Source organism: Montipora foliosa, chromosome 5, assembly GCF_036669935.1.
Source record: "Montipora foliosa isolate CH-2021 chromosome 5, ASM3666993v2, whole genome shotgun sequence".
NCBI classification, from domain to species: domain Eukaryota; kingdom Metazoa; phylum Cnidaria; class Anthozoa; order Scleractinia; family Acroporidae; genus Montipora; species Montipora foliosa.
The window spans coordinates 4,642,827-4,655,192 of record NC_090873.1 but is presented as its reverse complement, the minus strand read 5'-3'; the positions used below and the strand labels follow the sequence as shown (position 1 = coordinate 4,655,192).

The window sequence follows — 12,366 nt, the reverse complement described above, 5'->3', positions numbered from 1 at the left end:
TTTCCTGGATAAATGACCGCCCTTAGAGATAATCTTGAATTGTCCTACTGCCGTCACTTTTTTTTCGTCTGTTTTTTTTTTCAAAAATTGGTGCGACAGTTCTTGTTTGATGAAACTTTACATTGTCTCCGAAACAACGCAAAATCTCCAATGTGAAAAAAATATTTGTAATTTTAATAACATATTTGACAACTGTGGTTTCTAGACCAGCAGGTGAAATCGTGGATGATTAGAGTCGTTGATCATAACTTACCCTTTATTTTCTCAAAAGCTGATAGAAAAACTAAAGGGAGGCCAGTATGGCTGATTCCAATAACTTTTATTCTGTCTTCAGTTCATCAGGATTGCGTGCAGTCCATTTTATATATTTGGCTTCATTGGCAATATATTATCATTCGAATTGTCCACAAGACACGAGAAATGCATACGACAACGAATTATCTCTTAGCGAACTTGGCGGCAAGCGATTCAGTTATCATCTTAATGTCTTCATTTTATTTCTTTGGTGATCCTGATTTCGTAGCATCACTGAACGACGACTTTGTGAAAATCTCTTGCAAGTCAATTGTTGTTATGCTCATTTCGATAGCTTCTTCAGCCTTAACTCTCACACTACTGGCAGTGGAAAGGTATCATGCCATACTGAAACCTTTTAGGTCGAATTCACGCTTGCACGAAGAGAGTATCAAACGAGCAATCTTTGTCATTTGGTTTTTAAGCATTGTCATCGGTTTTCCAGGATTCTTCCTTGTAGAGTGCAGCAAAAAATCTTCATACGTTGGTTCATTGGAAGTCGAAGCATATGTCGTCATATATTCAACGCTCACTGCATACATTCCCACAGTGGTGTTCCTTTTTTGTTATGGATCCCTGATAAAAGGATTGTATTTTTCCGGTACGATATGCGCCGAAAATACTAACGAAGGCAATTCTGAAAAAAGGAAACTTCTTGTCACCTTTATACTGGCAACAAGTGGATTTCTCATTGGTTACGGACCGATAGCTGTACTAGACGCTGTTCGCCTCGGGATGGAGATAAACGATGAATTGTTGGTCAAACTTTCCATTATCTTCTATTTGCTTTTTGAAATTATTTTATGTCTTAATCCCGCATTATACGCTTTTCGCAGTTCAAATTTTAAGGAGGGATTCAAGCGAATATTGTTCTCTCGGTGTTTACGGTCATCAGCACAGCAGAATGAGAATCAGTTGGCATAATTCAGTCAAAATAGAGCTGTAACCAGGATAGGACATATTTAAAAAGTGGTAAGAAAAACGTTGTCTGGTTAAAAGATTAAGAACATTAGCTTTCGGCTATCAGTCTATATCCTTTAACGAGTAAAAAAGTTGGAGCGTGAATGGGAATATACGAAAAGGGGTGCGAAAAATTTGTTGCACATAAAACTAAAGTACAAAAGAAGTGCGGAAAAAGCGATAGGTTAAAAATGTAAATGTTGTCTAATTGCAGTAAAATGGAGTATTGCCTAGCCAACGCTTTTCAGTTATTGCCCGCGCCGACCTTCAGTGGCAGTGTGCCAGGATTCTAGCGTTTTCTGAACACGGTAGTTGCCCTTGTCGATTACACTTGCATTATCGAAGTCAATGGAGTTATTATTTTGTCGCACTTCCTTCACAAAGTTTGAACCCTTTGTGTACTTCTTTAGGTCTCGTTGACGTTCCTTTTTTGGGGTTTGGAATTATCTTTCGGTTTCTCCTACGTACTTCCAAGTACACCCTTTACATGGGATTTTATTGCAATTACATTGGAGATCCAGAGGTTCAGAGATTTGGCTGGATCAGTAGCAATATAATGGTATTAACAGTGTCTTAACTATAAAAAAACTGCAATGAAACGTGGAAATATTCTTAAAAATACTAAAAACTTGGTTAAAAACTTTGTTAAAAAACGACAACGTTTCGAGGTTAGCTAAACGTCATTATCAAGTCAAAACATATTTGAAAGCTATGAATACTATTTAAAAGAACAACAGTAGATAAGGAGCCGGTATAGTGAAAGAAAGAGACAAACAATAACAATTAATCAAAACGTATGGAGTCCGTCTTGATATTCAAATTAGGCTTTCTCTTCTTCTTCTTCGTCTTCGTCTTCGTATTAATAGTATAATTCCAAATATACACATTATCAAATTAAAATCAGGATTAGAAAGGCTAACAGATACTACAAACATGTGCATCTGCATCAAGATTTAAAAAAATAGAAGAACAATTTTGACTTCAATAACCTTATCGTGGTCAAATCGCGAATGTCTGAAGGTAGGAAGTTCCAGTCCCAAGCGGCTGCATTTTTAAAACTCAATTGGTTTATTGTTGATTTAACTCTTTGCCCGCCTATTGGCGAGCTATCTCTAAAAGTACGATCGTGTAACTGGGAGCGTTAAACCAAGTATCCTTCTTATTGACTATTTCCACCATAATGCAAAACCTTTTTTTAGTTAGTTAGTTAGTTAGTTAGTTACTCTTGGGACTGAATCATGCTTCAGTGAACTGGCTATTCATTGTTTTCATGCAAATAACCCCACCCCCCCCCCCCCCCCCAAAAAAAAAAGAAAAGTGCTTGATTTTGTAACCGCTCATGATGTTGTGCGGTTTGTTTGCCACAATTATCCCAGACTGCACATATGTAGGCCATTATTGGCAAGATCGTTTGTATATGCTAAGAAACACATTGTGGCTAACGTACTTAGAGATCGGGATTTTCAAAGAAAGATCGGAGGTCTATGTGCAGTCCTAAGTACATAAAACTGTTTTTCTGCCTTGACAGTTTGCCATATAGGAAAATTTGTAAATCCCCTTAAGTGTCTATAGTGTTTCTTTTGCCGATTAGCAGTACTTCACATTTCTTGTGATTACTGATTAATCTGTTTTGTCTCCACCACTTAGAAATGTGGGCGATATCCTCATTGACTTCATGAGCATTCAGCTACTTTGTTAATATCCGTAAAGCTAGCGTGGATCTCGGTATGCTGGTGATCAAACTCGCCTATGTAGGCTAGTTCACCAGTAGGTGTAGGCGACTTGACATAAACGAATTTCAACGTAGGCGAGTTGACCAATATTCACTGAAGTACCTCAGTGCTCCGACAGACTTTGAAAATATCATTTATGTGGATTGATACATTCGAATAACTGTTAAATATAATCATTATTATGAAAAGTTATATGTTATTATTATGACTTCTTCTTTCAGGCCTAATTATGGCGCAAGTTTGCAGGCCTGCAGTTCATGATAACACGCTTAAAATAGCTATCTTTTTATAGTTCTTTACTTTTCCTCTCCAAATGGCACAATGAACGAAGACAATTCAATCCGAATATACGGAATACGCGTTCCTTTTTGCATTATTTCAGCGAGAAAAGCGTCTTAAATGATTTTGGCGCAAAAATTGCACGCACCCAACCTCACGACTGCAAGGTGCGCAAATTTCCTATAGCACTTACAACAAAGGAAATTTAAAACCACGGAGACCCCATCCTAGGCCGAGTGGGGCTTGGTGCCTTACCACCTGAGCCGTTCTGCACACGGCGCGTGCTCCATGCGAGGCATCAAATTTTTGCCATTTTTCCGTTTCATGAATTCCAAAACGGTAGAACGAACCAGCAAAGCGGTATATTTCTTGAACGGCCTTTAATTTGCATGGACCCTAAACATCGAAAGAAACTTATTAATTAATATTATTAATAATATGCGTAAATCAATGTATTCAAGGTGGGCTAATAGACTTGGCGCAAGTGACAGATGGATTAGCAATAATGACTTAGTTTGCCAGCTCACAAGATCTATGGTAGGTATGTCATCCTTTTTTTCGTAATTTGTTTTCCTGGATAAATGACCGCCCTTAGAGATAATCTTGAATTGTCCTACTGCCGGTCACTTTTTTTCGTCTGTTTTTTTTTCAAAATTGGTGCGACAGTTCTTGTTTGATGAAACTTTACAATTGTCTCCGAAACAACGCAAAATCTCCAATGTGAAAAAAATATTTGTAATTTTAATTAACATATTTGACAACTGTGTTTCTAGACCAGCAGGTGAAATCGTGGATGATTAGAGTCGTTGATCATAACTTACCCTTTTATTTTCTCAAAAAGCTGATAGAAAAACTAAAAGGGAGGCCAGTATGGCTGATTCCAATAACTTTTATTCTGTCTTCAAGTTCATCAGGATTGCGTGCAGTCCATTTTATATATTTGGCTTCATTGGCAATATATTAATCATTCGAATTGTCCACAAGACACGAGAAATGCATACGACAACGAATTATCTCTTAGCGAACTTGGCGGCAAGCGATTCAGTTATCATCTTAATGTCTTCATTTTATTTCTTTGGTGATCCTGATTTCGTAGCATCACTGAACGACGACTTCGTGAAAATCTCTTGCAAGTCAATTGTTGTTATGCTCATTTCGATAGCTTCTTCAGCCTTAACTCTCACACTACTGGCAGTGGAAAGGTATCATGCCATACTGAAACCTTTTAGGTCGAATTCACGCTTGCACGAAGAGAGTATCAAACGAGCAATCTTTGTCATTTGGTTTTTAAGCATTGTCATCGGTTTTCCAGGATTCTTCCTTGTAGAGTGCAGCAAAAAATCTTCATACGTTGGTTCATTGGAAGTCGAAGCATATGTCGTCATATATTCAACGTTCACTGCATACATTCCCACAGTGGTGTTCCTTTTTTGTTATGGATCCCTGATAAAAGGATTGTATTTTTCCGGTACGATATGCGCCGAAAATACTAACGAAGGCAATTCTGAAAAAAGGAAACTTCTTGTCACCTTTATACTGGCAACAAGTGGATTTCTCATTGGTTACGGACCGATAGCTGTACTAGACGCTGTTCGCCTCGGGATGGAGATAAACGATGAATTGTTGGTCAAACTTTCCATTATCTTCTATTTGCTTTTTGAAATTATTTTATGTCTTAATCCCGTATTATACGCTTTTCGCAGTTCAAATTTTAAGGAGGGATTCAAGCGAGTATTGTTCTTTCGTTGTTTACGGTCATCAACATAGCAGAATGAGAATCAGTTGGCATAATTCAGTCAAAATAGAGCTGTAACCAGAATAGAACATATTTTAAAAGTGGTAAAAAAACGTTGTCTGGTTAAAAGATTAAGAACATTAGCTTTCGGCTATCAGTCTATATCCTTTAACGAGTAAAAAAGTTGGAGCGTGAATGGGAATATACGAAAAGGGGTGCGAAAAATTTGTTGCATATAAAACTAAAGTACAAAAGAAGTGCAGAAAAAGCGATAGGTTAAAATTGTAAATGTTGTCTAATTGCAGTAAAATGGAGTATTGCCTAGCCAACGCTTTTCAGTTATTGCCCGCGCCGACCGTTTTGGCAATATGCCAGGATTCTAGCGTTTTCTGAACACGGTAGTTGCCCTTGTCGATTACACTTGCATTATCGAAGTCAATGGAGTTATTATTTTGTCGCACTTGGTTCACAAAGTTTAAACCCTTTGTGTAGTTCTTTAGGTTTCGTTGACGTTCCTTTTTTTTGGGTTTGGAATCATCTTTCGGTTTCTCCTACGTAATTTCAAGTACACCCTTTACATGGGATTTTATAGCAATTACATTGGAGATCCAGAGGTTTAGAGATTTGGCTGGATCAGTAGCAATATAATGGTATTAACAGTATCTAACTATAAAAAACTGCAATGAAACATCGAAACATTTTTTTTAAAATACTAAAAACTTGGTTAAAAACTTTGTTAAAAAACGACAACGTTTCGAGGTTAGCTAAACGTCATTATCAAGTCAAAACATATTTGAAAGCTATGAATACTATTTGAAAGAACAACAGTAGATAAGGAGCCTGTATAGTGAAAGAAAGAAAGAAACAATAACAATTAAACAAAACGTATGGAGTCCGTCTTGATATTCAAATTAGGCTTTCTCTTCTTCTTCGTCTTCGTCTTTGTATTAATAGTATAATTCCAAATATGCACATTATCAAATTAAAATCAGGATTAGAAAGGCTAACAGATACTACAAACATGTGCATTTGCATCAAGATTTAAAAAAATAGAAGAACAATTTTGACTTCAATAACCTTATCGTGGTCAAATCGCGAATGTCTGAAGGTAGGAAGTTCCAGTCCCAAGCGGCTGCATTTTTAAAACTCAATTGGTTTATTGTTGATTTAACTCTTTGCCCGCCTATTGGCGAGCTATCTCTAAAAGTACGATCGTGTAACTGGGAGCGTTAAACCAAGTATCCTTCTAATTGACTATTTCCACCATAATGCAAAACCTTTTTTGTTTGGAGAGGGGGGGGTTCCTTTATATAAAACAGTACAAGTAAATTACTCTTGGGACTGAATCATGCTTCAGTGAACTAGCTATTCATTGTTTTCATGCAAATAACCCCCACCCCCCCCCCCCCCAAAAAAAAAGCTTTATTTTGTAAGCGCTCATAATGTTGTGCGTTTTGTTTGCCACAATTATCCCAGACTGCACATATGTAGGCCATTATTGAAAAGATCGTTTGTATATGCTAAGTAACACATTGTGGCTAAGGTACTGAGAGATCCAGGACCTGTTTCGCAGTTTCAGCTTAGGGTAAACTTTTCGGAATATTGCTCGAACGTGCGTCAGTATTCAAAGAAAGATGTAGAAGGTCTATGTGCACTCTTAAGTACATCTAAGTACATAAAACTGTTTTTCTGCCTTAACAGTTTGCCATATATTAGGAAAATTTGTAAATCCCGTTAAGTGTCTACAGTGTTTCTGTTGCCGATTAGCAGTACTTCACATTTCTTGTGATTACTGATTAATCTGTGTTGTCTCCACCAGTTAGAAATGTGGGCGATATCCTCATTGACTTCATACACCTTATTCCAAAATGGCCGCCATTTTAGTATTCTTTTGTTTGCATGCAAATTGGCCGTTATGGCCTCGCTTTCAAACGTAAAATTCAAAAGAATATTTAACCTTGAACGAGGCCATAAGGGCCAATTTGCATGGAAACAAAAGAATACTGAAATGGCGGCCATTTTGGAATAAGGTGTATGAGCATTCCGCTTTGTTAATATCCGTAAAGCTAGCATGGATCACGGAATGCTGGTGATCAAACTTGCCTATGTAGGCGAGTTCACTAGCAGGTGTAGGCGAATTTCAACGTTGGCGAGTTGACCAGTATTCACTGAAATACCTCAGTGCTCCGACAGACTTTGAAAATATCATTTATGTGGATGCATACATTCGAATAATTGTTAAATATAATCATTGTTATGAAAAGTTATATGTTATTATTATGACTTCTTCTTTCAGGCCTAATTATGGCGCAAGTTTGCAGGCCTGCAGTTCATGATAACACGCTTAAAATAGCTATCTTTTTATAGTTCTTTACTTTTCCTCTCCAAATGGCACAATGAACCGAAGACAATTCAATCCAAATATACGGAATACGCGTTCCTTTTTGCATTATTTCAGCGAGAAAAGCGTCTTAAATGATTTTGGCGCAAAAATTGCACGCACCCAACCTCACGACTGCAAGGTGCGCAAATTTCCTATAGCACTTACAACAAAGGAAATTTAAAACCACGTAGACCCCATCCTAGGCCGAGTGGGGCTTGGTGCCTTAGCACCTGAGCCGTTCTGCACACGGAGCGTGCTCCACGTGAGGCATCAAATTTTTGCCATTTTTCCGTTTCATGAATTCGAAGACGGTAGAACGAACCAACAAAGCGGTATATTTCTTGAACGGCCTTTAATTTGCATGGACCCTAAACTTTGAAAGAAACTTATAAATTAAAGCCTTAGTGGGCGATATATAATATGCGTAAATTAATGTATTCAAGGACGGCTAGTAGACTTGACGCAAGGGACAGATGGATTATCAATAATGACTTATTTTGTCATCTCGCAAAAACTATGGTGAGCATGTCATCTTTTTCTTTCGTAATTTGTTTCCCTGGATAAATGACCGCGCTTAAAGATAATCTTGAATTGTCCTACACCCGGTCACTTTTTTTTGGTCTGTGTTTTTTTTCAAAATTGGTGGGACAGTTCTTGTTTGATGGAACTTTCCAATTGTGTCCGAAACAACGCAAAATCTCCAAGGTGAAAAAATATGGAAATTTTGACAACTGTGTTTCCAGCAGGTGAAATCGTGGCTGATTAGAGTCGCTGATCATAACTAACCGTTTTATTTTCTCAAAAAGCGGATAGATAAACTAAAAGGGAGGCCAGTATGGTTGATTTCAATAACTTTTACTCTGTCTTCAACTTCATCATGATTGCGTGCATTCCATTTTATATTTTTGGCTTCGTAGGCAACATATTAATCATTGGAATTGTCTACAAGACACGAGAAATGCATACGACAACAAATTATCTCTTAGTGAACTTGGCGGCAAGCGATTCAATTGTCATCTTGATGCGTCCGTTTTATTTCGTGTGCTTTGATCATGATTGCGTATCTTCACTGAACGACTTCGTCAAATTCTCTTGTAAGTTTATTGTTGTTGGGTACATTTCGGTAACTTCTTCAGCCTTAACTCTCACACTACTGTCAATGGAAAGGTATCACGCCATACTGAAACCTTTTAGGTCGAATTCACGCTTGCACGAAGAGAGTATCAAACGAGCAATCGTTGTCATTTGGTGTTTAAGCTTTGCCATCAGTTTTCCAGTATTCTTCCTTGAAGTGAGCAGCAAAAAATCTTCATGCATTGGTTCATCGGGAGTCGCAATTTATTTCCTCATATATTCAACGTTCACTGCATACATTCCCACAGTGGTGTTCCTTTTTTGTTATGGATCCCTGTTAAAAGGATTGTATTTTTCCGGCACGATATTGGCCGAAAATACTAACGAAGACAATTCTGAAAAGAGGAAACTTCTTGCCACATTTATACTGGCAACATGTGGATTTCTCATTGGTTACGGACCGATCGCTGTATTACACAATGTTGACCTCATGATGGAGATAAACGATGAATTGTTCCTAATACTTTTCCATATCTTCTGTTTGCTATTTGACATTATTTTATGTCTTAATCCCGTATTATACGCTTTTCGCAGTTCAAATTTTAAGGAGGGATTCAAGCGAGTATTGTTCGCTCGGTGTTTACGGTCATCAACACAGCAGAATGAGAATCAGTTGGCATAATTCAGTCAAAATAGAGCTGTAACCAGAATAGGACATATTTTAAAAGTGGTAAAAAAACGTTGTCTGGTTAAAAGATTAAGAACATTAGCTTTCGGCTATCAGTCTATATCCTTTAACGAGTAAAAAAGTTGGAGCGTGAATGGGAATATATACGAAAAGGGGTGCGAAAAATTTGTTGCATATAAAAGTACAAAAGAAGTGCGGAAAAAGCGAGAGGATAAAAATGTAAATGTTGTCTAATTGCAGTAAAATGGAGTGTTGCCTAGGCAACGGTTTTGAGATATTGTCCGCGCCGACCTTTCTGGCAGTGTGCCAGGATTCTAGCGTTTTCTGAACACGGTAGTTGCCCTTGTCGATTACACTTGCATTATCGAAGTCAATGGAGTGATTATTTTGTCACGCTTGGTTCACAACGTTTGAACCCTTTGTGTAGTTCATTAAGTTTCTTTGATTTTCCTTTTTTTCGGGTTTGGAAGCATCTTTCGGTTTCTCCTACGTAATTCCAAGTACACCCTTTACATGGGATTTTATAGCAATTACATTGGAGATCCAGAGGTTCAGAGATTTGGCTGGATCAGTAGCAATATAATGGTATTAATAGTATCAAAGTACTATAAAAAAGTGCAATGAAACATATCGAAATATTCTTAAAGATACTAAAAACTTGGTTAGAAACTTTGTTAAAAAACGACAACGTTTCGAGGTTAGCTAAACGTCATTATCAAGTCAAAATTATTTGAACACTATGAATACTAAAAGAACAACAGTTAATAAGGAGCCTGTATAGTGAAAGAAAGAAACAATGAAAATTAAACAAAACGAATGGAGTCCGTCTTGATATTCAAATTAGGCTTCTTCTTCTTCTTCTTCTTGTTCTTGTTCTTGTTCTTCTTCTTCTTCTTCTTCTTCTTCTGCGTCTGCGTCTTCGTCTTCGTCTTCGTATTAATAGTATCATTACAAATATACACATTATCAAGTTAAAATCAGGAACAGAAAGGTGAATAGGTACTACAAACATGTGCATCTGCATGCATCAAGATTTTAAAAAATAGAGGAACAAGTTTGACTGCATTTTTAAAACTCAATTGGTTTATTGTTGATTTAACTCTTAGCCCGCCTATTGGTGAGCTATCTCTAAAAGTACGATCGTGTAACTGGGAGCGTTACACCAAGTATCCTTCAAATTGACTATTTCCACCATACCATACCGCATCGAGTTTATGGAATAGATTACCTAATGCAGTCCGCTGTGCAAATAGTGCACAGTTTTGTAAGAGACTTCTTAAAAGTCACCTATTCCAAAAAGCATATAAACTTTAACAGATTACGATGAGGTACTGATCAGTTGTATTTTGCATCAGTATAATTTTGTTGCTATAATGATTACTTTATTCATACTTTATATCGCATTTATTGTAAACTAGTTATGTTGCATTTGTATTGTAAAGCGCGCAAGAGCATCTTTCTATGATTCTCGCGCTATAGAAAAAATAAATTATTATTATTGTTATTGTTATTATTGTTGTTGTTGTTGTTATTACTCATTCTGAGAGATTAAAAACTACTTATATATAGCAGAGGCTTAGCAGAGGGGCATTCTGTCTGCGCGTGCGCGAGCCATTGAAGATCGAACACAGTGTGGCGCCATTTTGTTTCGCGTGTTACCTTGCGAACCATTAGTGAATGAAGATAAATGGGCAGAATAGTTATGTGAAACAGCCATATTTGAAGCTCTTTGTATATTATACAGTTCTGGATTATGATTGGAATATGAAACACTCATAGATAATTAACTTCTTTGCAGTAAAATTGACAAATGTGCTGAATTCATCAGGCTCATATACAAATAGAACTTTTTGTTGCTCATAAATTCAATGTACGCTTAAGATTTCTCCAGTTGGAGTCACATCCTACATGAAATGAGGAACCAGCAAGTTTATACATGTATGAAGAAAAACACTCGTGATCATTAAGTTTTCGATATCCATTCATTCTGAATACAGTAGTTGACCATTTCCTCATGTCTTATACTAACAAAGAACTAAAAATTAAATTATATTTTAGTTCAGTATATACTTGTAAAAGTTTTCCCTGGGCCTGGTCTAGTCAGAACGTAGTACTAATTTCTTGTTGTCAATGATTTTGTAATCAATTTTCAACTTGAATGGTCTGATTCTTTGGAAATAAACACAGAGAAGGGGGAACTAAGTTTGCTTGTAGGTGATACGATCATTCTTACGGAATGAGAGATGTGTACAATGTTCAAGATGGCAGCTTGTTCAAGTACAATTTGGGAATCATAGACCTTGCTATGCCCTAAACAGTGATTATTTATTTTAGTTCCGTAAATTTAGTTCCCTAGGGATTTAGGGATGTGCTGAAACTCAAAATCTTAACCATCTATCTAGCTCTAAATCGCTGAGGTAATTTTCAAATATGAGGTGCTCCATGCAATACACGAAACCAAGAAGAAGACTTTCAGTGGTGTGTATGGACGAATACACGTGATAAGCTGACTTACTCTCTGTCAGAATCTTCAAACGTTCCACAATTTCTAAAAAAAATTCCTGTGGTAAAATTGCCAACTCTCTATTTTCTATCAAGTGAAGCTATGATCTTCGCAGTTATGAACGCAACTTATACAATTGCGTAGAGAAGCCTGAAAAATTCAGGCCTTCAACGGGGTTTTAACCCGTGACCTCGCGATTCCGGTGCGACGCTCTAACCAACTGAGCTATGAAGCCACTGACTTTGGGAGCTGGTCATTTGTGGGTTCTAATGGTCCCGTGAGGAATGAATCAATGATGAAATGGTATATGAAATGAATCATATATGAGCTGCAGATATGAAATCAAGTAAAGCTTCACTTGATTTCATATCCGCAGTTCATATATGATTCATTTCATATACCGCCATTATTTTGGTTGCTGCTTATGGCGGGCCAGCGCATACCCTCATGAGAGATCTCAAAGTCATAAATATTTGAGTAATGTCAGTGATTGTGAATGGAATGACTCATATATCCGTCGGGAAAGTCGTGAGATTATCTTCGTGCTTCTGGAAAATGCATGTTTTGTTTAATTAATTGATTAATTATTTATTTATTTATTTATCTATTTATTTATTTATTTATTTATTTATTTATTTGCCACAAAGAATATACAACAACTCGGATGATTAAGGAAGAGGGAGAGAAAAGAAAGGAAAGGCAGGGAGGTCTAAAAGA

The 12,366-nt window shown here is 37.0% G+C and overlaps 1 long non-coding RNA gene across 2 annotated transcripts in view; it reads left to right on the top strand.

Annotated features, from left to right (window-relative positions):
* The window catches only part of LOC138003443 (uncharacterized), a 199,688-nt gene that overhangs the window by 178,356 nt on the left and 8,966 nt on the right, over positions 1-12,366 (top strand). The gene's annotated exons all lie outside the window — the stretch shown is intronic.